Source organism: Trichosurus vulpecula, chromosome 3 (assembly GCF_011100635.1).
Source record: "Trichosurus vulpecula isolate mTriVul1 chromosome 3, mTriVul1.pri, whole genome shotgun sequence".
NCBI lineage: Eukaryota > Metazoa > Chordata > Mammalia > Diprotodontia > Phalangeridae > Trichosurus > Trichosurus vulpecula.
The window spans coordinates 124,537,068-124,563,596 of NC_050575.1; positions in this window are offsets into that span (position 1 = coordinate 124,537,068).

A 26,529-nucleotide genomic window follows, 5' to 3' on the forward strand; every position below is an offset into this window, starting at 1 on the left:
CTGCATTCGGAGTTCACCAGTTCTCTCTCTGCAGGCAGATAGCATTTTTCATCATGAGTCCATTGGAATTGTTTTGGATCGTTGTCATGATCAAAGTAGCTAAGTCTTTCACAGTTGATCATCATTACAATATTGCTGCTACTATGTACAATGTTTTACTGGTTCTGCTCACTTCACTTTGCTTGAGTTCAAAGAAGTCTTTATAGGGCTTTCTGAAACCACTCCACTCATCATTTCTTATAGCACAATAGTGTTCCATCACAATCATATACCACAATTTGTCCTGCCATTCCCCAATTGATGGGCATCCCATTAATTTCCAGTGCTTTGCCAGACCAAAAAGAGCTGTGATAAATATGTTTGTACCAGTAGGTCCTTTTCCCTTTTCTTTGATTGTTCTGGGATACAAACCTAGTAGTGGTATTGCTGGGTCAAAGGGTATGCACAGTTTTATAACCATTTGGTATGGTTCCAAATTGTTCTCCAGAATGGTTGGACCAATTCAAAACTACCAACAGTGTGTTAGTGTCCCAATTTTTCTGCATCCCCTATAGCATTTGTCATTTTCCTTTTCTGTCATGTTAGCCAATCAGATAGGTGTGAAGTGGTATATCAGAGTTGTTTTAATTTTCATTTCTCTAATCAGTAGTGATTTAGAGCATTTTTTAATGTGACTAGTGGTAGCTTTGGTTTCTTCTTCTGAAAACTGCCTGTTAATATGCTCTGAACATTTGTCAACTGGGGAATGACTATTTTTATAAATTGTTATAAATTATAAATTTATAAATTCCCTATATATTTGAGAAATAAGACCTTTATCAAAAAAACTTGTTGCATATTTTTCCACACTTTCCTGTTTTCCTTCTAATTTTCACTACATTAGCTTTGTGCAAAAGCTTTTTAGTTTCATGTAATCAAAATGATCTATTTTACTTCCTGTGATCTCTTCTGTCTCTTGTTCAGTCAAACACTCTTCCCTTATCTATAGATCTGATATTTTCTGACATTTTCCCATGCTCCCCTAATTTACTTATGATATAACCCTTTATGTCCTAAGTCATTTATCCATTTTGCCTTTGTTTTGATATGTGGTATGAAATATTGCTCTATGCCTAGTGTATATAAAACTAATTTCCAGTTTTCCCAGGAGCTTTTTGTCAAATGTTGAGTTCTTACCCCTCAAATCTTAGATCTTGGGGTTTATCAAACATTAGATTGCTATGGTTATTTACTACTGTGTATTGTATACATAATCTATTCCACTGATCAACCACAATTTTCCTAACCAGTACCAGATTGTTTTGTTGATTACCACTTTGTAGTATAGTTTGAAATCTGGAACTGCCTGCTGCCTTTCTTAATATTTTTTTCCCATTGATTCTCCTGATATTCTTAACTTTTTTCTCTTTCAGATGAATTTTGTCCCTGTTTTTTCTAGCTCTATAAAATTATTCTTTAGTAGTTTGATTGGTAGGGCACTGAATAAATAAGTTAATTTAGGTAGAATTGTAGTTTTTATTATATTGGTTTGGCCTACCCTTGAGCAACTACTTTTTCTCTGATTGTTTAGGTATGTCTTTATTTGTGTGAGAAATGTTTTGTAATTGTGTTACTATGATCCCTGGGTCTGTCTTGGCAGGTAGACTCCTAAGTATTTTATATTATCTGTAATTATTTTAAATGGAATTTCTCTTTCTATCTCATCCAGCTGGAATTTGTTGGTAATATATAGAAATGCTGATGATTTATATAGGTTTATTTTATATCCTGCAACTTTGCTGAAATTGTTTCAACTAGTGTTTTAGTTGATTCCCTGGGGTTCTTTAAATATAGCATCATATCATCTGCAAAGAGGGATAGTTTTGTTTCTTCATTGCCTATTTTTATTCCTTCAATTTCTTTTTCTTGTCTTATTGCTGTAGCTAGAATTTTTAATACAATATTGAATAATAGTGGTGATAATAGACATCCTTGCTTCACTCCTGATCTTATTAGAAAGGCTTCAAGTTTATCCCTGTTACAGACAATGCTTGGTCTTGATTTTAGATAGACACTACTTATCATTTTGAGAAAGGTTCCATTGATTCCTATGCTTTCTTTCTTTCTTTCTTTAATACTTTTAGTTTTCAGCATTGATTTTTACAAGAGTTTGAATTACAAATTTTCTCCCCATTTATACCCTCCCCCCACTCTAAGATGGCATATAATCTGATTGCATCATTCCCCAGTGAGGCCTCTCTTCTGTCACCCCACTCCCCCCACCCCCACCCCTATTCCCTTACTTTCTTGTAGGGCAACATAGATTTCTATGCCCCATTGCCTGTATATCTTATTTCCTAGTTGCATGCAAAAACTTTTTTTTTTGAAAATCTGCTTTTAAAACTTTGAGTTCCAAATTCTCTCCCCTCTTCCCTCCCCACACACCCTCCCTAAGAAGGCAAGCAATTTAACATAGGCCACATGTGTATCATTATGTGAAACCCTCCCACAATACTCATGTTGTGAAAGACTAACTATATTTTGCTCCTTCTTATCCTATCCCCCTTTGTTCAGTTTTCTTCCTTGACCTTGTCCTTTTTTGAAAGTGTTTGCTTTTAATTACCTCCTCCCCCTATCTGCCCTCCCTTCTATTGTCCCCCCTTTTTTTATCCCTTCCCCTTACTTTCCTGTGGAGTAAGATACCTAATTGAATGTGTGTGCTATTCCCTCCTCAGATCAAATCCAATGAGAGCAAGATTCACTCATTCCCCCTCACCTGCCCCCTCTTCCCTTCCTACAGAACTGCTTTTTCTTGCCACTTTTATGTGAGATAATTTACCCCATTCTATCTCTCCCTTTCTCCCTCTCTCAATGTATTCCTCTCTTATCCCTGAATTTGATTTTACTTTTTTAGATATCATCCCTTCATATTCAACTCACTCTGTGCCCTCTGTTTATATATTTGTGTATATATGTATGTATATGCATATATACATATATATGTATGTATGTATGTATGTATGTATATTTCCTTCAGCTGCCCTAATACTGAGGTCTCGCGAATTATACACATCATTTTTCCATGCAGGAATGTGAACAAAACAGTTCAACTTTAGTAAGTCCCTTATGATTTCTCTTTATTGTTTACCTTTTCATGTTTCTCTTGATTCTTGTGTTTGAAAGTCAAATTTTCTATTCAGCTCTGGTCTTTTCACTGAGAAAGCTTGAAAGTCCTCTATTTTATTGAAAATCCATATTTTGCCTTGGAGTATGATACTCAGTTTTGCTGGGTAGGTTATTCTTGGTTTTAATCCTTACTCCATTGACCTCTGGAATATCATATTCCAAGCCCTTCGATCCCTTAATGTAGAAGCTGCTAGATCTTGTGTTATTCTGACTGTGTTTCCACAATACTCAAATTGTTTCTTTCCAGCTACTTGCAGTATTTTCTCCTTGATCTGGGAGCTCTGGAATTTGGCAACAATATTCCTAGGAGTTTTCTTTTTGGGATCTTTTTCAGGAAGTGATCAGTGGATTCTTTCAATTTGTATTTTACCCTCTGGCTCTAGAATATCAGGGCAGTTCTCCTTGATAATTTCTTGAAAGATGATCTTTTTTTGATCATGGCTTTCAGGTAGTCCAATCACTTTTAAATTCTCTCTCCTGGATCTATTTTCCAGGTCAGTGGTTTTTCCAATGAGATATTTCACATTGTCTTCCACTTTTTCACTCCTTTGGTTCTGTTTTATAATATCTTGGTTTCTCATAAAGTCACTAGGTTCTACTTGCTCCAGTCTAATTTTTAAGGTGGTATTTTCTTTAGTGGTCTTTTGGACCTCCTTTTCCATTTGTCTAATTCTGCCTTTCCAGGCATTCTTCTTCTCATTGGCTTTTTGGAGCTCTTTTGCCATTTGACTTAGTCTATTTTTAAGGTGTTATTTTCTTCAGTATTTTTTTGGGTCTCCTTTAGCAAGTCATTGACTTGTTTTTCATGGTTTTCTCGCATCATTCTTATTTCTCTTCCCAATTTTTCCTCTACTTCTCTTACTTGCTTTTCCAAATCCCTTTTTTGCTCTTCTATGGCCTGAGAATAGTTCATGTTTTTCTTGGAGGCTTTTGATGTAGTCTCTTTGACTTTGTTGACTTCTTCTGGCTGTATGTTTTGGTCTTCTTATTCACCAAAGAAAGATTCCAAAGTCTGAGTCTGAATCTGAGTCTGTTTTCGCTGCCTAGCCATGTTCCCAGACAACTATTTGACCCTTGAGTTTTTTGTCGGGGTATGACTGCTTGTAGAGTTAAGGGTACTTTGTCCCAAGCTTGAGGGGATGTGCTGTTGTTTTCAGAGCTTTTTCTAGACAGCAAGCTCTGCCACACCAGTGCTCCTTCTCCCCCAAGAACTGCCAACCCGGACCTGACTCAGATCTTAAGCAGGCTCTGCACTCTTGCTCTGATCCACCATTTAATTCCTCCTACCAGGTGGGCCTGGGGCCAGAAGCAACTGCAGCTGTACTTCTGTAGCTGCACCACCTTTGCTGCCCCTGGGGAAGTGGCTGAACCACGAACTCCTTTCACTTTGTCCCCACAGGTTTTTTCCCACTAACCTTCTCTGTTGTCTTTGGTGTTTGTGGGTTAAGAAGTCTGGTGACTGCCACAGCTCACTGATTCAGGGTGCTAGGTCCTGTTCCACCTGGCTCCTGGTCTGGTTGGTCCAGGCGCAGCCCATGCTGGGCTCTGCTCTGCTCCCCTCCCAGCATGTTGCAATAGACCTTACACAGTGACCATCCAGGCTTTCCTGGGCTGGAGCCCTGCTTCTCTCTGCTATTTTGTGGGTTCTGCAGTTCTAGAATTTGTTCAGAGCCATTTTTATAGGTGTTTGGAAGGTCCTGTGGGAGAGCTTTAGGCCAGCCCCTGGTTTCCAGCCGCCATTTTGTCTCCACCCCTGAATTCCTATGCTTTCTAGTGTTTTTAATAGGAATGGGTGTTGTATTTTGTCAAAGGCTTTTTAATTGTTGCATCTATTGATATAATCATATGATTTTTGGTGTTATTGTTATTGACATGGTCAATTATGCTGATAGTTTTCCTAATACTGAACCTGTTTGGAATTTCTGGTATAAATCCTACATGGTCATAGTCATCTTTGTGATATATTGCTACAATCTCCTTACTAGTATTTTATTTAAAAAATTTTATATTGATATTCATTAAGGAAATTAGTCTATGGTTTTCTTTCTGTTTTTGCTCTCCTTGGCTTTAAAAATGTAGTTTCCATTGCTTATGGAGCCATTGGCTTCTATTTGGTCTATTCTGATTTTTAGGGAGTTGTTGATTAGGCAAAGTTTTGTACCTCTTGTGCCAATTAATTAATTCCCTTTTCAATTCTTTCTTCCATAGCTCTCATTTCTTTTCCAATATTTTCATCTCATGCCCCATTTTACAGATAAAAATATTTTTAAATGTCTTTTTAAAAAATTGCTTCCAATCTTCCAGGTTTTGCAGTTGAATCTATGCCTAAGCTATATTTTCTCTGAAGCTTTGCTTGTAAATGTTTTGGAATCATTCTCTTCTAAGTTTGTATCTTGAGCATGTCTGTCACCATAACTTTCTATAGTGAGATTATTATTATCTCATTCTTCTAGAGTATTTCTTGACTTTGGACTTGATTATAGGACCCACTATGTGCACTTCTGAAGGGAAGGTTTGGGTTGGTTCTGTTGCCACTTTTTGGGGGGTATTGAGCGTTGTGTTATTCCAGGATCTCAGGGATAGCTCAAGTTAGGGACCTGCAAGTTTCCAGTGCCTCTGAAGTTGTCTGATTTAGGACAAGGGGTGATGCCTACTCCCTTGGTCTGAGTTCTCCAAGTTCCTGACCTAGGTTTGGGTTTGAGCAAAATACCCATAAGCTTTCCTTATTTGAAATTCAAGCAGATTGCTGATGGACTCAGTCACAATTAGCCAGCTGGTAAGCCCAACTGGTTCAGAGTAACAGAACAGCAGGTTCCCCTTTGTCATAGGATTCTTGGCTTCTTTACTGAGGGCTTCATATTGGGCTAGAAGGTAGAACTGTGCAATTCTTGGGGTCAGCACAGCTTCTGCTTGTTTTTGAACTTATTTGTTTCTTGGTATACAGTCTTGGGCCCACAACCACTCTTTACCCTAGAATGTGCCCCTCAGACTTAGTCCTTTCCTCAATCTACCCTAGATCTGTGACCTAGAACTAAATATAGTGGGAGACAGACCTGATAGTTGGCATGTATTCCTGTACTCTTCATAAGATCACGTCCTTTTGTGCTGGGTCTGGGACACTTTCTTGCACATGGTATACATCCTTTCTCTACGTAGAATGTTCCTCATAGCCATTCCTAGCTCTCTCTTCTCAGTGTCCATGAACCTCTTGTTCTATCTTCCTGTGGAACCTGGGCTAGAAAAATAACTCACTGATTTTTTTCTTAGATTTCCATGCAAGACAAGGCTAATTCCCTATTTTGACAGGATTTATGCCTTAACAATCTACTCTAGCTCATTTTCCTCATCCATGCTCATCCCAGGTTTTAAAGTAATCAATGGGTATACTCTGATACTTTCCCATTAATCACAAAATTGTAACATCTCACATTAATTAATGAATTATCTCTGAGCCCCACATGTTATTAAATAAAATATTTGTTTTTATATCTAGTATAACATTAAATTATAATTACACAATACAATTCAATTAATTTTAAAAATTTAAAATAAATTTTAAAACCATGATTTATTATCTATATTCTTTGATTTGATGCTTAATATGATATAAAATTTAAACTATATATGGTGAATAATAATCATTTTATTAAATAAATAATGTTGAATAAATTGAGGTTGCACAAGGAGTATTTATTTTTTGTCTTTATATCCCCAGCAGCTAGCTCACGAGGTGTTTAAGAAATGCTTGTTGATTAAGTCATTAACTTAGTAGGGTGGTGAGTTAACCCACATTTGGAGTACTGTCTCCAGTTGTGGATCCCTTATTTTAAGAAGGACATTGATGAACTGAAAAACAGTGGGCAGAGGAAGCCACTCAGATTGTTGAAGGTTTCAGGATATATTATATGAAAGTATTTTGAAGGCACTGGGTTCCTTAGCATGGTGAAATTAAGACTTAGTGGGGACATGATAGCTGTCTTCAAGTGTTTCAACAGCAGTTACTAAGAAGAGGATTAAATTTGTTTTGCTTGGATCCAGAGAACATAATTAGAAGAAATGGGTAGAAGTTGAAGAAAGATGAAATTTATTTGATACGAGGAAAATGTTCCTAACAATCAGGGCTATCCAAAAATAGAGAGGGCTGCCTCTGGAGACAGTGGGTTCCATGGCTCTGCCTTTACTCACATTATTCCCTACACCTAAAATGGCCCCTCACCTCAAGCCCACTTTTTAATGTCTTTCCTGTCTCTCTAGGTCAAGTTCAAATATCTCAGCTATTTTTCATACAAAATAGAACAATGATAAGGATGTAATAAAATTACCCAAGATAGAAAATGTGAGGTTCAAGAAAGCAAAGATCACTTCCATTTGGGAGAGCTCAGGAATGGTTTCCTGGAGAAGCTGTCATTTAAATTAAGCTTTGAGGGGCATGTCTTAACTCATGTTTTTCAGATTGCTTCAGAGAAGTAGGTACTGTATCTTGTGCTCATAAACACACAAAGAGGCATAAATGCAATACAGCATGTCAGACATTTCACAGAATCTCAGAGCACAAAGGGACCTCAGATGTCATCTAGTCCCACTCATACCTTTACAATATCTTGGACAAGGGATGTTGTCCTTCAGTATCCTCTTGAAGATCTTTGGTAGTGGGGAACCTATCATTTCCCTAGATAGCTCATTCTAATGTTCACTAGTTCTAATTATTACAAAGTTTTCCTTTGCTCTAATTATTAGAAAGTTTTTTTTACATGGAGTCATAAGTTGCCGCCCTACAACTTCTTCCTGATGTTTCTTTTTCTGCCTTCTGAGAACAAGAAGAACAAGTCTAATCTTTCTACCACATGACAGCCCTTGCATGTGCATGTGTAGATGTGCACACACCTGTGTGCAAATTCACACTATGTACCCACCCATATGCACATGCAAACAGCACAGCATAAATAGGCATGCTTGCATGCATACAACGCATCTTCACATATGCATGAAAACAAACACACATCTGAACATGCAGTGAGGATACACATTTGCCATGGTAGGGGGCTGGTCCACTGGAGAGATTTAAAATACAGCACAGCAGTTTCTAAGGGGAGTGAAATGTTGTTATAGTGGCTCCTATGGAAACTTCCTGCCTTTCTTTCCAAAAGAATAGGCTGGGTCAGCTGCTGAAGCCTTCCTGGCAGGCTCCAGACAAAGCACTGGACTTTTCGGGAATATTAGCCATTTGTTTTTAACACCAGGAAACTCATTCTCCTACCTCCTATTCTGAGCCAGTCTCTTAAAGGCCTAAGGGCAGTGGGTAAGGGTAAGAAGCTAGATGTGCCCTATGCTGTAGGAAATCATGAACTTGAAGAATTTCCAGCTGCAAGGGACCTTAGAGCTCATCGAATACAGCTCTGTCATTTTACGGATGGAGAAACTGAGGCCAAGAAAGGAAAAATGACTTGAGAAAGGTCACATAATTAGTAAGAAGAGGAACCAAAAGTCACACCCATTGACTGAGAGCTAGTACTCTCTCCCCTATTCCACTTGAGATACTATTCCCTATAAATAGGTCTCTAAGGTTTTCTCCTGGCACTTAGCACTCGGCATTAGCACCGTAAAGGTCATCCATAAACTCTCCAGGGAGCCATCTGCTGCATTGAAGTGTCCTCTTTCTGTGCCACTTGGACTGGGTCATGGGGTCTTCCCAAGCACACTATTCCATGTGATGCCATTGAATAGGGAGAATGCTATGAGCTAATGGAAAGGCTTGGGGGCCGAGGTTGAGAGAAGGCAGGAATTACTGGGTTATTACTGGGCAAGGCTCTGTTGACCAAATGGACTTTAGAAATCATTGAGTCTATACCCTTCATTTTACAATTGAAGAAACTGAGACTGAGAGACTTGCCCAAGGTAACAGAGGAAGTGAGTAGCACTATTCAAACCCAGATCCTTTAATTCTAAATGTACTGCTCTTTTTACAATATACTGGAATTCTTTCCAGGTGTAATAGAGACCTGGAATTGGAGCTCCATACTCAGAGCAGGAGCAGTATTCTCTACCCACAGCCATTCCATGTGAAAGATGCTGGGACACACACATGCACTATTGCTAGAGCTGTAAACTGGTCCAATCATTTTAGAAAGCAGTTTAGAATTATGCTGTCAAAGTTACTCAACTACACATATCATTAGACCAAACAATACCAACACTAGGCCCGAAGAGATCAAAAAAAGAGGAAAAGGACCCATTTGTATAAAATTATTTATGGTAGCTCTTTTTGTAGTAGCAAAGAACTGGCCACTAAACTGTGTCCATGTAGTAGGGGAATGGTTAAACAAATTATGGTATATGAATGTAATGGAATATTGTTGTGCTATAAGAAATGTCAAATGGACAATTTTAGAGAAACCTGGGAAGATCTGTATGAACTAATGCAGAGTGAAGTATGCAGAACCAAGAGGACAATTTATACAACAACAATAACATCATAAAGAAAAACAACTTTGAGAGGCTTGAGATCTTTAGTCAATTCAATGATCGACTACAATTCTAGAGGACTGATGATGGTGAAGTATGCTACCCACCTCATGAGAGAGAGGTGATAGATTCAAAACGCAGAACAAGATATGCATTTTCTTGACCATAGCCAATGTGGGAATTTGTTTTAATTGAATATGTACATATTTGTTAAAAGGGCTTTCTTTTCCCTTTTCTTTTCCTTAAGGTTGGAGGTGGCGGTGTTGGGGAGGATGAGGAATGATAGGTATAGGACAGAAAAAAAGAAATAGGAAAGAGAAAATGCTATTCAAATATTTTCTTATAAATGTGAGAATGAAGGCAGAAAGAAGTACAGACAAGTAGGACAAGCTACAAGTTAAAGTTATCACCTACTTTAAAAGAAAAGCAAGCTGTACATGACAGAGATCAGAAGTTTCATATATGATCCTCCTTTTCTATTCAAGCATATATATATATATATATGAAAATGCCCATTTTAGGTTTTTTGGGGTGGAGCCAAGATGGTGGCTGGAAAGCAGGGACTTGCCTAGGGCTCTCTGCCAGGACCCCTCCAAACACAGATAAAAAATGGCTCTGAACAAATTCTAGAACTTCAGAACCCACGAAATAGCAGAGGGAAGCAGGGCTCCAGCCCAGGACAGCCTAGATGGTAACTGGGTAAAGTCTATCACTCACGGAGCTGGGAGCTGAGAGGAGCAGAGCCTAGCGTGGGCAGTGCCAAGACCAACCAGACCAGGAGCTGGGAGGAACGGGACCTAGCACCCTGAATCAGTGAGCTGTGGTAGTTACCAGACTTCTCAACCCACAAACACCAAAGACAACAGAAAAGGTTAGTGGGAAGAACTGCAAGGGACAGAGTGAAAGGAGTTTGAGATTCAGCCACCTCCCTGCAGGCAGCGGAGGTGGTGCAGCTACAGAACTACAGCTACAGTTGCTTCTGGCCCCAGGCCCACCTGGTGGGAGGAATTAAATGGTGGATCAGAGCAAGAGTGCAGAGCCTGCTTAAGATCTGAGTCAGGTCCGGGTTGGCTGTTCTTGGGGGTGGAAGAGCACTGGTGTGGCAGAGCTTGCTGTGTAGAAATAGCTCTGAAAGCTATTTCATCATAGAGGACTGATGATGGTGAAGTATGCTACCCACCTCATGAGAGAGAGGTGATAGATTCAAAATGCAGAACAAGATATGCATTTTGAGGGGATGCAACAGCGCATCCCCTCAAGCTTGGGACAAAGTACTCTCTACAAACAGTCATACCCCAATGAAAAACTCAAGGGTCAAGTAGTTTGCTGGGAGCATGGCCAGGCAGTGAAAACAGATTGAGATTCAGACTCAGACTTTGGAATCTTTCATGGGTGACAAAGAAGACCAAAACATACAGCCAGAAGAAGTCAACAAAGTCAAAGAGACTACATCAAAAGCCTCCAAGAAAAACATGAACAGGTCTCAGGCCATGGAAGAGCTCAAAAAGGATTTGGAAAAGCAAGTTAGAGAAGTAGAGGAAAAATTGGGAAGAGAAATGAAAGTGATACAAGAAAACCATGAAAAACAAGTCAATGACTTGCTAAAGGAGACCCAAAAAAATACTGAAGAAAATATCACCTTAAAAACAGACTAAGTCAAATGGCAAAAGACCTCCAAAAAGCCAATGAGGAGAAGAATGCCTGGAAAGGCAGAATTAGACAAATGGAAAAGGAGGTCCAAAAGACCACTGAAGAAAATACCACCTTAAAAATTAGACTGGAGCAAGTGGAAGTCAGTGACTTGATGAGAAATCAAGATATTATAAAACAGAACCAAAGGAATGAAAAAAATGGAAGACATTGTGAAATATCTCATTGGAAAAACCACTAACCTGGAAAATAGATCCAGGAGAGAGAATTTAAAAATGATTGGACTACCTGAAAGCCATGATCAAAAACAGAGCCTAGATATATATATATATATATATATATATATATATATATGTGTGTGTGTGTGTGTGTGTGTGTGTGTGTGTGTGTGTGTATGTGTGTGTAGACAGAGGGCACAGGGTGAGTTGAATATGAAGGGATGATATCTAAAAACATAAAATCAAATTAAGGGATGAGAGAGGAATATACTGAGAGAGGGAGAAAGGGAGAGATAGAATGGGGTAAATTATCTCACATAAAAGTGGCAAGAAAAAGCAGTTCTGTAGGAAGGGAAGAGGGGGCAGGTGAGGGGTGATGAGTGAATCTTGCTCTCATTGGATTTGACCTGAGGAGGGAATAACATACATACTCAATTGGGCATCTTAGCCCACAGGAAAGAAGGAGGAAGGAGATAAAAAAGGGGGGACAATAGAAGGGAAGGCAGATGGGGGAAGAGGGAATCAAAAGCAAACTTTTGAAAAGGGACAGGGTCAAGGGAGAAAATTGGATAAAGGGTGATAGGATAGGAAGGAGCAAAATATAGTTAGTCTTTCACAACATAAGTATGGTGGAAGGGTTTTGCCTTCTTAGGGAGGGTGTGTGGGGATGGAAGAGGGGAGAGAATTTGGAACTGAAAGTTTTAAAAGAAGATGTTCAAAAAAAGTTTTTGCATGCAACTAGGAAATAAGATATACAGGCAATGGGGCATAGAAATCTATATTGCCCTACAAGAAAGTAAGGGAAAAGGGGGTGGGGGGAGTGGGGTGACAGAGGTCTTACTGGGGAATGGGGCAATCAGAATATATGCCATCTTGGAGTGGGGGGGAGGGTAGAAATGGGGAGAAAATTTGTAATTCAAACTCTTGTGAAAATCAATGCTGAAAACCAAAAATATTAAATAAATAATGATTTAGAAAATGCCCATTTTATTTGGTATTTGTTCAGTTCAGAATAAATTAAAATGTTAAAGAGGAAAAAGAGGTTGGAGAGCCTGCTTCTGGAAAGTCCTGGTGACCTATAATGGAAGAGTCCCATTCCATAATTTAGAGCAAGCACTGACATTCTGTAACTAGTTCTAGTATACTAAACACATGATGAAGAGATGAGTTATTGATTGGCTGCTGAGCAAGAACTGGGGTGCATTCAAAAGAAATTAAATAGGCAAAGTCAAAGGAAGAACTAACTAGAGGACTGTTCTTCCTGCCTGACTATTATTCAGATGAACAAGACAATGCCGAGTGGGGAAGGCCTTGGGCTCTCCTCATCTAGAGCCAATATGTGGTCCATAAATACATGACTCTATTCTTTGCCTTTTGGTGTGTATTCTTCCCTAATTTTATGTGAAGGAGTACTGGAGACAGTTACAACCCTACAAAAAGTCAAGATGTTGAGTCACTGGAGGTTGAAGAGCTGTAGTTCATGTCAGGATTAACCAGAAGCCAGATTGTCTCCTATTCCACCTCAGTTCTTGGGGGAGGTAGGTTCAGACTGAATGCAGTTTCTGTAAAGCTTTCAGCCCATATTAAATTTCAAATGCTGAGTCCTCCTTCCCTCTGTTACCACTGGCTGAGTCAAGCTTGTCACTTGGGATTTTGCTCCTCACCATCTGGCTTCTGCCAAATCTTAGTATGGACTTTAGCTCCCAGAACTTTGGTGGTTCATGATTCTGACCTTTCAAAGCTCACAAGGTTGTTACTGTCTCCAGTACTCCGCTAAAGAGTAGGAAAAAAACCAAATGCAAAGAAGCAAGAAACAGAAAATTATATTTGTGAGCTACATGTTGACACCAGATGGTAAGGTCCAAGGAAGGGGTGGGGAACATGTGGCCTCATGGCCACATATGGCCCTCTAGGTCCTCAAGTGTGGCCTTTTGATTGAATCCAAACTTCACAGAACAAATCCCCTTAATAAAAGGATTTGTTATGTAAAACTTGGACTCAGGCTGCACCCAAGAACCTAGAAGGCCACATGTGGCCTCAAGGCTACAAGTTCTCCACCCCTGGTCAAAGGCCTCTCACAACCAAAGGCTTACAGCACTGTCTCTCCCACCTGTACTGGCTAAGAAGAATAAACTGTCTTCTCTATTTTGCTTTGACCAATTAAAGGCTTTTGAATGCACCCCGGTTCTGACTCAGCAGACAATCAATAGTTTATCACTTCACCACATGGCTAGAAGATCAGAACCACTTAATAATAACAACATTACAACTAGCAGTTATATAACACTTTAAGGTTTGCAAAGAGCTTCTGACATGGTAACTCATTTGATCCCCCGAAGAACCCTGTGAGGTAGGTGCCATTATTATCCTGATTTTACAGATTAGGGAACTGACATACAGAGAAGTTAAGTGACTTGCTTAGGATCACACAGCTAGTTGGCGTTGGAAGCAGGATTATAACTTGGGTCTTTCCGATTCCAAGTCTCATGTCCTCTCACTATACCACCTGGTTATCTCAATGATGGAATGTTTGTGCATGGTCCATATTGGGGTGGGGGCGGGGAGAGGGTGAGCATGCAGGGATAGGAGAAGGCCCTTCCATTACACACCATTATACCCTTCTAGAAGCAGACTAACCAGCCTCTTCCACATGGGCTGACAGAACACAGAGAATGCTACATATGCTCTGAGGATGAAGTTCTACTGGCTGGGCCCCCATTGTATAGACATGAGTGACTGCCTGGAAATTCACAGAGGTGGGAGAACATAAGACTCAATCATGGAATACTGAGTACCCAAGGACTACTGCTATAGACCGGTTAAGGTCTTCCTGTCTTTTTCTTACCCTGTTCTCTGCTTTCAGAGTCCTTTTTCTTTTTTAAAAAATAAATTTTCTTGGTAACTTTTACTTTGACAACACTTAAATTCCCCCTAGTATGCCTTCCCTTTCTTCCTCCCCAGAGCCATCTTATATATTCTATAATAATGACTTTAAAAGAAAGACCAGAAAAATCAGCAAAATGATCAATACATAAAAAAATCTGACAATACATTCAGTGTTCTACATCCATAGACCGTTCCACCTCTGTAAAGGAATGGGGTATTGTCTCTTCTCCTATCTCTCCTTTGGGGCCATATTGACCTTTTTGTGGTTTTGCAACATGTATTTTAGGTTATTTTGTGGTTGTTTTCTTTCCATTTACATTGTTTAGTCATTGTGTATATTGTTTTCTTGGCTCTGCTTGCTACGATTTGTATCCCTTCAGGTAAGTTGTTCAATGTTTCATGTATTCATCGTGTTTATAATTTCTCACAGTGTAATATTCCATTAGTAACATTCTATTATATTTAGACTACAATTTTTTAGCTATTCCACAACTGATGAGCATCTACTATGTTTCTAATTCTTTAGTAACACACACACAGTACAATAAATAGTTTATATATCTGCATATATATGTATACATATATATGTATATATACAAGGCCTTTCTTTTCTATCAATGACCTCCTTGGGGTATATATCTAGTAGTGGAATGGAGGGTGATTTTTTTAAAAAGTATAGGTATGATCATACCAAACATATTCTTCCCTGCCTTAATGAGCTCCCATGGTTCTCTAATAACCACCTTCAGGATCAGATATAATCTCCTCTGTTTGGTGTTCAAAGTGCTTCATAACCTGGCCTCTTTCTATCATTCCAGTCTCCTTGCCCTTTATTTCCCTCCACAAACTCTATGATACAGGTTTGCTGGTGTAATTACTGTTTGTCCCTCGTGCCTAGAATGATTTCATCCCTTTACCTCTACCTCTCAGTTTCTTCTCTGGCTTTCTTCAAAACTCAATTCAAATCCCACTTTCTGCAGGAGGCCTTTTCCTGGGTCCCTTACGTTCTCCTTCTCCTCCTTTACCTTCTCCTCCGAGATGATTTTCCATCTACTTTATATCTATCTTGTACAAACCTAGCTATTTTCATGCTGTCTGCCCCATTAGAATATATACTCCTTGAGGGTAGGAACTGTTTGTCTTTATTTGTATACTCAGCACTTAGCACAGTGCCTAGCACATAGCATGTGCTTAATAAATATGCATTTGTATTTTATCCTGTAGGCAAAGGAGAGCAGTGACTGTCTTTGGGCAGAGGAGTCATGTGATGAAGGCTGTACATTAGGAAGACCACTTCAGCAGCTGCATGAAGAACAGAGTAGAGAGGTCTGTAAGAACCATACTGCTTGTAGCTAACACCAGCACACAGGAGGGCTGCTGGCACAGGTTCTTTTGTCTACTTTTCTAAGGAAAGCAACTTTAAGGGGTTTACAATCTCACTTTAATTAAACATACATATATCATTCACTTAATTCAGGGGGAAAAGTCAGCACCCTGAACTTCAGAGAAACACAAACAGAAATTACAAGCAGAAATTATATAAACAGAGCAAATAACACAAATCAGCAGATAGGGCTTCTAACTGTCTGTCCATAACAAAACATACATAATTACCAGAGAGAGAAGAACCAACATTTGGGTTTTCAAAGCCGGGGGGGACTCCTTAATGGCTACCCAGAGTCTCATCTGGCCAAATCACATGAACATTTTTCCAATGAATGAGCCCCAAAGCAAAATGCTAACCTCAGAATATATATAATGTTTCCAATCAATGACTCAACCCAATCAAAGACTCTTGATTCAAACAAAGGCAAGCTTCAATCAAAGGCACTTGATTGCCTTAGTGCTGAGAAGCACTCCAAAAGAAAAAACAGCAAAAAGTCCCACTTTGCTTGCCATTATGAGGGCAAATGCTGGAGACAGGGAGAGAAGTTAAGAGAATGTTACAATAGTCCAGACGAAGGATGATGAGAGCTTGAAGGAAGATTGGGAGAGTGAAAGTGGAGAGAAGGGATGGGTTTCCAGTCTTCAGCAATCTTCTATTAAAATACAAGTACTCATAACAGTGAGAGTAACTTAAACCATTAAAATTACTCACATTCTACATAGTTTTCAAGCTCAAAGGGAATTTAGAGTACAACTTCTCCATTTTACATGTGAAAGAACTAAGGGCCAGAAAAGAGAAAGTGATTTTTGTTCAATATCACAAAGAAAGTTAACAGTAACAGAGAGCTGGAACCTGTCTTCTGACTCCCAGGCACTTCCCACTTGTTTAATTACATTTACCTTAATTTAAGGTCGGTCCCTTGTTATTTGTTCCATTTTCATGCAGAAACTGTCGTTGGTTTATATTGTAATTTGCTACACTTGTTGCATTCTGTTTTATCAAATGTATTGTATTTAGCAATTGGTATTTAGCAAGTTTATTATATAGGCATTCATCACATGTTGTGCGACCATTTACTGTCTCTGATATATTGTTGTTTTGTGTTTCAGACACTGTGTTTAGTGGCCCTCCAATTCTGTATAATTTGAGTAGAGTGAAATGTTAGAAGTAAAAGATAACTCAGATTATTAATAGATTACTACAAATCAGAACCTGGAATGTTGAGCTGAAAGGACCCTTAAAACATGGACCAGAAACCTCCAAGTTTGATTCTTCCCTCTCCTCATTCCTCAAATCTGACTTCTTGAATGAATGAATGAATGAATGAATGAGTGGGCAGACAGATGGATGGATGGATGGAATAAAAGGCATTTGTTAAGTGCTTATTATGCACAAGATATTGTGCACAGTTTAGAATACAAATACAAAATTAAAACAGTCTACATTCAAGAGGTTACATTCTTTTAAAAAAATTTTATTTTTAGTTCCAAATTCTATCCCTCTCTCCCCCCTCCTCTATCCATCAAGAAGGCAAGAAATATGATATTCATTATACATATGAAGTCATGCAAAACATATTTGCACATTAGCCATGTTACAAAAACAAGGAAGAAAACTAAATTGAAAAAAATGTGCTTCAATCTACACTCAGAGTTAATCAGTTCTATCTTTGGAGGTGGATAGCATTTTTCATCGTGAGTCTTTTGGAATTGTCTGGAATCATTATATTGATTAGAGTAGCTAAGTCTTTCATAGCTGATTATCATCACAATATGGCTGTTCCTGTATACATTGTCCTTCCAGTTCATCTCATTTCACTTTGCTTCAGCCTATATGGGTCTTCCCAGGTTTTTTTTTTTCTTTTGGTACCATTTTCTTCTTCATTTCTTACAGCACAATAATATTCCATCACAAATGTATACCACAACTTGTTCGGTCATTCCTCAATTGATTGGTATCCCCACAGTTTCCAATTCTTTGCCACCATAAAAGGAGCTGTTATAAATATTTTTGTACATTTTAGTCCTTTTCCTTTTCCTTGGTCTCTTTGGGATACAGACCTAGTAACAGTACTTTGGCCATGGTTCCAAATGATTTTTCAGAATAGTTGAATCAGTTCATAGTTGCACCAACTATGCATTAGAGTATTATTTTCCCACACCCCCTCCAGCATTTGTCATTTTTCCTTTTTGTCATGTTAGCCAATATGATAGGTGGGAGGTGGTACAAAGGGGTTACATTCTAATAGGGGAAGACAATACATAGAGAGAAATACTTGCCAGGGAGATAGGTGAGTTTTGGTCTGGGAAGTTAGGAGTGGTGAATAGCATTATGGGATCATCGATTGATTGATGCATGCTGTCCAGGGATGGTAATGTTGATTTGATAACTGCTGCAAGAGCAATAAATTAAAAATGGGGCAAAGGGAGAGAGAAAATTAGGGAATCTAGCCCTTTCTTTTCACTCACAAAAAGTACCACCCTCATTTAAGTACTCATTACCTCTTGCCTATATCACTGTATTGCAGTAACTCCAAACCAGCATCTAATCCTTACCCCACGCAGATGACAAAATAATATTCCTAAGGCCTAAGTGTGACATTATCATTGCCTTCCTTCCACCCTTATCCTTCACCCAAGAAAAACTTCAGTGGCTCCCTATTACCACTGGAGTAAAACAGTCCCTTTCATGTATTCTCTGATCTCACCAAAATGGACTCTGTTAATGATCCTGTGAGCTTGACCCACTTTCTCCTGCCTCCATGCATTCATGTAGGCTCATTGCCAAGTCTAGAATGCAGTCCTTCTTCATCTTAGCTTTTCAGACTCTCTTCCTGTGGGGCTCAGCTCTGGGCCATCTTCCTTGAGCCCCACCCCCCCACCCCCGCCAAAAATGCTCTTTCCCTTCTCAAATTTTCCTAAAGCACTTTGTCAACATCTCTCCTTTGCCCCATTATACTCAGCTTGGCATTATATTTAGCTGAATACCTGCCCTATCCTTTTCCTCCTGCCCCCATTCCCCAGCTTAATACGAGCTCTTTCAGGGCAGAATGTATCTTTTTTTTTCCATTTTGAGTTTCTGGTTGGAGATAGAAGTGACCTTAGAAGTCATTGACTATAACTCTCTCATGTTACAAGTGAGCCAACAGGTCTTGAGAGGGAAAGAAGTTTTCCAGAACAATCCAATAAGAATTCATTGACCACATACTGCATGCAGGGCTCTAAGCTAGACACTGGGGGGATACAATGACAAGACAAAAAAGTCCTTTCAGTCATAGAACTTATATTCTATTTGGGGGATACAGACAAGTAGGCACAAGATCATTTGAGGAGGAAGAGAACACTAACTGGAGAGCTAATGAAGGACTTCTTGGGGGAGATGGTACATGGGATGAGCCTTGAATGTAGGGATTCTCAGAAGTGGAGGTGAGGAAGAAATTCATTCATGCACAAAGGCATAGAGGATGAAGATTAATGCCAAGTTTAGGGAATAACAAGTAGGTTAGTTTGATTTGAATGCAGGATACATAAGAGGGAGTATGAACAATGAGCCTGGAAAGATAGGATGGGTCCAGATTATGAAGTGCTTTCAATGCCAAGATGAAGGGTTGATATTTTATAGGCCATAGGGAGCTATTGATGGTTCTAGTCCAAGATCAGACAGCGAATAAATGGCAGATCACAGGTCTCCTACTTTTGCTACTGTTCTTTCCATTGACCACATTTCCTCCTTTCTTGCCTCATCAACTGGCTCACAAAGAGGCATAGCCTGATTTTTGTACTTCAGTTGCATATGTATGTTTTACATTTACTCTTCTCTATTCCTTACTCATTCACTAACTCTAAATCCTCCCTCTCACCACTCTCTATCTGAAATCTACCCTTTTGATTTGGAGCCAAAGCCAGGCTGATGACATTTATAAATACCAATCCTCTGGTTCACTCACCGCTCAAATCACAAACACATTTGTTTCCCCAACCTTCCTTGCCTTTTTTCCCTTCTCTCTCTTCCCCCCTCTCACTTGCCCCTTCCCCTCCCTCTCTAACTCCTCTTCTTCCTCACCCCTGTTGTTAAGGCAGAGGCCCCACCTCTTGCTTGGGAATTGAGCTTGTGTCTGGGATAAACCCTGAATAGCCAGTTTGAGGAAGCCAGGGCCTCTCTGAGGAACAATTCAATATTCCTTTTTATAGTCTCTGGCACGGAGTAGAGTGGAGAATTTACTCTGTCTGAATTAACTAATGGATTCCAGAGTGCTCTTCGGCACTGAGGAGAAAGATATGGGTTTGCCCTGATAGCTGATTCCTTTGGACAAGCCTTGTAAACAAATTTCCACCCAAACCCAAACCTTCCCCAGCCTGGCCCAGAGCTGGGCCACATTTCCAATGCAATAACCAAGACCTTGCTTTGTTAACCCTTGGTAACCAATAACCGCAATCCTTCACCTGACAGTGCCAAAGTACTTTCCCAGCTGTTTTCTCATTAGAACCTCTCAACACTACCATGAAGAAGCAATATTGTACTGCTAGTACTGTATGTAGCCCTTTCTTTTACAGATAAGCAACCTTAAGCCTGGAAAGGGGAAGTACTTACCCAAGGTCACACAAAGGGTCACTGACAGAGCCTGGACTTGAAGCCAAATTTGATTGCAAATTCAGTGCTCTTTTTACCACAGCATAGCTACCTCCTTCCACTGCATTTCACTGCCTGATATATAATAGGAAATGTAGTCAAAGCACCCTGTAGACTCAAAAGATCTTTATTCCAGTATTGGCTCTGACACTACATTTAACACTGGGTATCATTTCATTCTGTTGAGACTTATTTTTTCTTATATATAAAATGAGGGATAATACTTGCAGTACCTTTTGCCCTATGCTGGGTTGTTTTGAGAAAAATCCTTCCTGAAAGCACCATAGAATTGAATGGTGTTATAACCCAATGATGATTATTATGGTTAGTCAGTTAGAATTGATGGTTATTTTGTGTCCAATCTTCCCTTCCCCTTTTTCTGTTTACTCATAGTCTCTGTTTTCAGGTGATACACTAAAAATCAATAAAATGACAATACTTTTAAAAATAATTATTTTAAAGCTCAACCAAAATGGGTGCTGTTTTTTGTTGTTGATGATGATTAAGGTAGTGGTGGTGGTGGTGATGGTGGTGATGATGGTGGTAGTGGTGGTGCTGATGATGATGACAACGATGATAGGAGATCTCCTGAAGTATTGCCTAGAGACAAGAGTATAGACTAGATGACCTCTGGAAGCCCTTTCTAATATCTACATCATGTGATTTTAGAGTTAGAAGGAACCCAGGGCTCTAACCATTTCATTTTACAGATGAAGAGGCAGAGGTCCAGGGAAGCAAAGTGATTTTCCACCAAATCACACAGGTAATAAATGACAGAATAAAGGTTTGAACTCTGACCTTCTGACTCCAAATTCAGTGTTCTTTCACTCTGCCTCATTGCCTCAGATTTAATAATTCTCCACACACATCCTTTAGAAGTGAGAACACTACTATAAGACACATTCTCACTAAGTGGTAGAGGCTTCAAGTCCCTTTTCTTTGAGCTGTCTCTTATTTGAGTTTCTCATCTGTAAAAACAATCAGGTTGGACTGCATGCTCCTTAAGGTTGCTCCCAGGCTTATTTGTCTAAAGATGAGTCAGTTATGCTGTCCTCCTTGGTAGAAAGGCCCAATATACCCTGCTCTGGCTATTCAGACCCTACCCATCATTTAGGGTCCAACTCAAGGCCCCATTCCTCCAGAAAGTCATTTTGAGCCACTCAAGCCTACAGAGATCCCTCCTGTTTCGGGTTTCCTATAGTAGGTGTGATCTGTGAGCCTTCATTTAGGTTCTTAACAATAGTGATCTCATACATCCTTTTTTCAATAAGATTGTAAAGTAGGTAGTGCAAGGATTATCATTCCAATTTAAAAAATGTTATGATTTTATTGGCATAGAGAATTCCTTGGTGAGGAGCTTCTTCTACCAATGCAGATAGGCACCTTCTCTGTAACTTAGAGAGCTGTTAGTGGCTCTGAGAAGTTAATTGACATGCCTCTAAGGTCGTATAGCCAATATGTGCTCTCTATCTACCATCCTGCCTCTCATCCATTTGACTGGTTAAGGAAACTGAGGCACAGAGCTCTTTAAGTGACTTGCTAAAGTCCACATAACTTCAAACTAAGGCTTCTGATTTTTAGTGCTTTCCTCATCACACAGTACCTTATTTCATACCTAATTTCTTTTATTAGACTGTTTCATGTATCTCGATTCTCTTCTCTGCTCCCCCCATTGCCTACGCATACTGTGAGAGTCCCAAAAGCAATAACTGTGTCTCTGCCTCCTATGTTCTATATAGATATGTCTAACTCATGGCCTCCCAAACGCCTAAATGCTGGGACACCAGATAAAAATGTTATTGGGAAATGTTTAAGAAAATAAATAAAAATACAATATTGATAACGCTAATGTGTCAATATAAGGTCCACAGGTCTCATTTTTATTTGAGTTTGACACCACTGTAAAACAGGGCACTCTCACAGGGCTCGCCTCCTAGTATGTGTTACACAAAATTATCGAATTTATTTGATGAATGAAATAGTGCAGTTACACATCATACCCACAAGGTGGCACATTGAAGAAGTTATTTCCAATGTATTGTCAACTCTAACGCTTAAGATATCCAGCAAAAAAAGTTGCTGTTGTGATGAATACAGGTAGTGAGGATGATGAGGAAGTCAAAGGCTATAAGGCAGCCTGGCAAAAGCACCACACTGAATCTGGAGCCAGAAGATGTGGGTTTGAATTTTATTATTGGAGCTCTGACACTTATTAGTTGCTGCTACTTTCTGAAGTCATTTTCCCCCTTCAGTTCAGAGCTTCAGTTTCATCTTGTAAGTGGGAAAAGTAATCATGCTACTACTTACTTCACAAGCTGGGGTGAGGGAAGCATGCTGTAAAAATTAAAAAGCTCTAAAAATTGTTACAATAGCAATTCACACTTTTATAGCCCTTTCCGATTTACAAGGCACTTTTCTCACCACAGCCTCATGAGAAAAGTAATCCAAGCATTATTATTCTCAATTTACAGAGGAAAAAGCTGAAACCCCAAGAAAGGAGACAGCTAGTCAGTGATGGAGCCAGCATTTAAACCTACATCTTCAGACTCCAAGTATATAGCCCTTTTTGTGCTTTGGAAATTTTGCATTAAGTCCTACAAAGACTAGGTTATTATTATTATTAATATCATCATTATTAGTAGCAGCAGCAGCAGCAACAGTAATCATAATCCCTTCCTTCTGGCATGGAGGTGACCATGGATCTCAATGGAACATGTACTCTGACCATTTCTACTAAGCCTGAAAGCCATGGGGATGGATTACAGATAGACTGCATGGCTGCTGGGCGGGGTACCTAGAGGATCATTGTTAGGGGGCTGGCCGCCAGGGAATGAGTTTTCTTCACCATTGTCAATCAGGAAACTGTCTGCTGTGGTGCAGAAGGGCTACTAATGAAAGCACAGATGTGATGATGATGATGTCACATTTTGTGCCTTTTTAAGTCACATAGGCTTCATTTTCACTTAGACCTCATGGCTAAGTTCAGTTTCTAATGCTGGCCTCAGTCTCCGTTGGACCAAGTTTCTTGGTGTTGAAAGGGGCCTTTACCAAGAACAGCTCTTTGTACACTAGTGAACCTTTGAACATCATGGAACACAGGCTGCTGGATGGTCAGCTTCAGATGGACCTAGTTCACTTCAAGGAAATCTAGGAGCAGATGGCAAACAGAGGTCTAGACAGGCAGATTATAGTGATCTAGCCACAGGACTGGGGATTTAGGAAAAGAATTCTAAGGAACATTGGGGGGCTGCAGAAAAGCAATTTAGAGCACAAACAGATCAGAGAAAAAGATGATAATAGTAGCTAGCATTTATAGAGTGCTTTCAGTTTGCAAAGCACTGTTTAAATATCGTCTCATTTTGTCCCCCCAGCAACCTTGTGAGGTAGGTACTGTTTGATAGTTCCATTTTACAGATAAAGAAACTGAGGCAGATGGAGATAAGTGACTGGCCCATAGTAAGTATCTGAGCCTGGATTTTATCTCAAGTCTTCCTAACTCCAAGTCTAGTGCTATACCTACTGCACTACCTACCTGCCACTACTGCTGCTACTGATACACCATAATAACAACTGACATTTACAAAGCACTTTAAAGTTAGCAAAATGCTTTACACACATGATCTCATTTGACAATCACAATAGCTCTGTAAGATGAACATTATAGGTATCTTTATCCCTATCTTACAGATAAGGACACTGAAACCTGGAGAGGCTATATGATTTATTCAGGTCACACAATTATTAAATGCCAGAGGTAGGATCTGAATCCAGGTCCTCTGATCCCAAGTTCTCTCCATTATACCATGCTGCCTCCCATGGCACGCTCAGTGAGAATGCATGGATGACTTCTCTGGTCATCTGTTTAATCCTGTCCACCCCAACTCACTCCTCCCACAGGAAGGAAGGGGTAGGGAATGATGTAAGGCTCTCAGTTCTTGGGGAAGCCTAGAAAGATAAGAGCCTTCTGAACTCTCCTGACCACGGGGAGGAGTGTGGGTCCTCTTGTGCACTAAAGCCTCCACCCAAAGCAGCTTCCCTGACAAACATAAAGTTGGTTGTGGTAGCAGGGTCTGCATCGAGGTTTACATCCTCATAGCCATGTGTGGTTGGCATGAGTTATATTCTTATCAGAGAGGCCAGAAAAGTTTATCTCTGACTGAGAGTCAGCAAATTTCGGGTAATGAAAAAATAAAAAAAAACAAATCTGGAGATATTTATTCTAGGAACTTACTGGGTTGTTTTGGTTTTTGGGCAAGTCATTTGTTCTCCTTTGGCTTCCATTGCCCTATCTAGCAAAAGTTGGAATAGACAACTTCAAAGGTCCTTACTGCTCTAACATTCTTTGTTCAGAGGTTCTTTCAAAACCTTTGTCCTTTGTCCTAAGGTCACTTCCAGCTCTAACAATCTATGGTTTATGTTCTAACATTCTATGTTCATATTGTCATTTCTGGCTCTAGAATTTTGTGACTTTGACTTCTGATTCTGACTTCACTCAAAAAGAACAAGCTGAAAAGGTTTCTGAGCATGCTTCTAAAATAGAACAATAATGCAAAGGGGTTTGTGTGTGGTGGTGGTGTATCATTTCACACCTGTGTAGGTTATGTGTGCCCACATGGGTCTGTCCAGATGTGGCTTTCAGGGCAGCAAGAAGAGATACCTCTAAAGTCTCTTCCCCCTACCCAAAGTTTCCAACAGAGACTTTGATTCCTGTCAGGAAGGGAAGCAGGAGGCTGGGGCTGGCCACTCTGCCCTCTCTAGAGAAAGGTGGGTCCTGAGCTAGAAATCTGTCTATCCATTTTTTAATACTGCTATTTAATATAAAGGAGAAATAGTCTCTAGGTTCAAGCTGTGCCCCTGGCCACTATCATTAAGGGGTAAGGAATGCCTCCAACTGATATAGCCAAGGCTTGATTCCCTTCCCAAATGCCAGTTCCTCAGTGAACACAAGTAGCAAAGAACCGATAAACCCACTTATCCTCATAGATATTAAAATAAATTAGAGAAGGTATACATATGAGAATATATACTATACAATACAGAATGAATCAATGTTCCCAATAGAAATAAGATAACTCAACTCAACCAATGGAGAGAGGATGAGATCCCACCCAAGGGGAAATTCCTTCAAGTCTCTAGTGTAGCAAGCTGGGGATAGGGACATGATAGAAATTAACCTCTCTTCTACAGTCAGCTTCTTCAGTCTTTGTCTCCCTTCAAGGACCTGAAGAGAGGTTGGAACTGCATGTTTTCTCTCTCAGAGTTGGAAACTAGAAGACAAGATCTCTCTTCTCTCTAGTTCCCACTAACTCTGCCCCTTATGCAGGTGCAGAAGACTGAGGTATCAGTCTCTACTTTTGAGGATAATTTCATGCAGATAGCCCTCTGAACCACAAGTTTGCACACGTAACAAATAGGATTAAGTATTCTGCAGTAAATGTGATAATAAAGTGTAATACATTTGATAGATTTTATTTATAGAATGCGATAAGGGCAGCAAATGATCATGTAATCAAATACATTGCATTTGGAACACAGAAGGATAGAGTTAAAAGAGACCTTAGAATATGGTATGGTGAAATAGAATGCTCAGCCTGGGAGGGGCCTGAGAATATGGAATGTTGGGACATATTGTTATCTAATAATAACAACAATAAAAAGTAACATTGACTAGTTTTCATTGGAGAATGTTCCAATTATTGCTACTATGTTTGAAGATTCACTCCTTGATTAGCACATGGTTTTCTACTAGCAAGTTCTCCCTTCCCTTTTACTTGAACTTGAGAATTGGGGTCCAGGGATTCTGATATCCTCCACTCTCACTCTACTTTAAAGCCTTGGATTGTTAGAAAGAAATATTTCAGAGGTTACCACCAAACCTTTATTTAGAGATGAAATTCAATTTAATTTGTTTTCAGTTAAATTGCATCTCTAAAAGTAACAACAATCAAGGAAGGGAGGGTCCTTACCAAACAGTGCTGTTAGGCTGCTCCTCTTATCTTGGCATAATAAGCAAAGGTGAAGGAGAAACCCTTTTGAAGAGACCACACCTGAACATTCATTACCTTTCTGTCTCCACAGCAAACACTAAGGCAGAAAGCCTGGATGAACTGTTGGGAACTCCACAGAAGGGAC